This window comes from Morone saxatilis, unplaced genomic scaffold, assembly GCF_004916995.1.
Source record: "Morone saxatilis isolate NCDOM2014 unplaced genomic scaffold, NCSU_SB_2.0 Contig15, whole genome shotgun sequence".
NCBI lineage: Eukaryota > Metazoa > Chordata > Actinopteri > Moronidae > Morone > Morone saxatilis.
In genome coordinates this window covers 18,813,771-18,814,136 of record NW_023339707.1, presented here as the reverse complement: position 1 = coordinate 18,814,136, position 366 = coordinate 18,813,771, and the positions used below count along the sequence as shown (strand labels likewise).

Here is a 366-nt window from a genome sequence, read left to right as displayed (position 1 = left end):
GGCTACTGTAGAAACATGGAAGTCCAACATGACGAACTCCATTGAAGGCGACCAGCGGCATCAGGGAAACAGGCTTATTTTTAATTACTAACAATTTTCCAAAGCAAGAAATAGTTTCGTAAATTGATTTCCCAATTTCTGGGTATTTAATGACTTGCAGAGACTTGAAACTTGAAACTAAACCTAGAGGACAAACATAGCGGCAACGGTTAGTCAGTTAAGTACCAGTTTTAGTAAGTATTACATTAATCGCCAACAATCTTGAAAATAATGACTCATTTCATCATTTCTTAAATGGTAATGTTTTCTAGTTTCTTTAGTCTTCTCTTACATTAAACTGAATGTATTTGGGTTGTGGACAAAACA

The 366-nt window shown here is 35.0% G+C and overlaps 1 protein-coding gene across 1 annotated transcript in view; it reads left to right on the top strand.

Annotated features, from left to right (window-relative positions):
* rbm38 (RNA binding motif protein 38) overlaps window positions 1–366 on the top strand; it is a 4,935-nt gene that overhangs the window by 2,660 nt on the left and 1,909 nt on the right. The gene's annotated exons all lie outside the window — the stretch shown is intronic.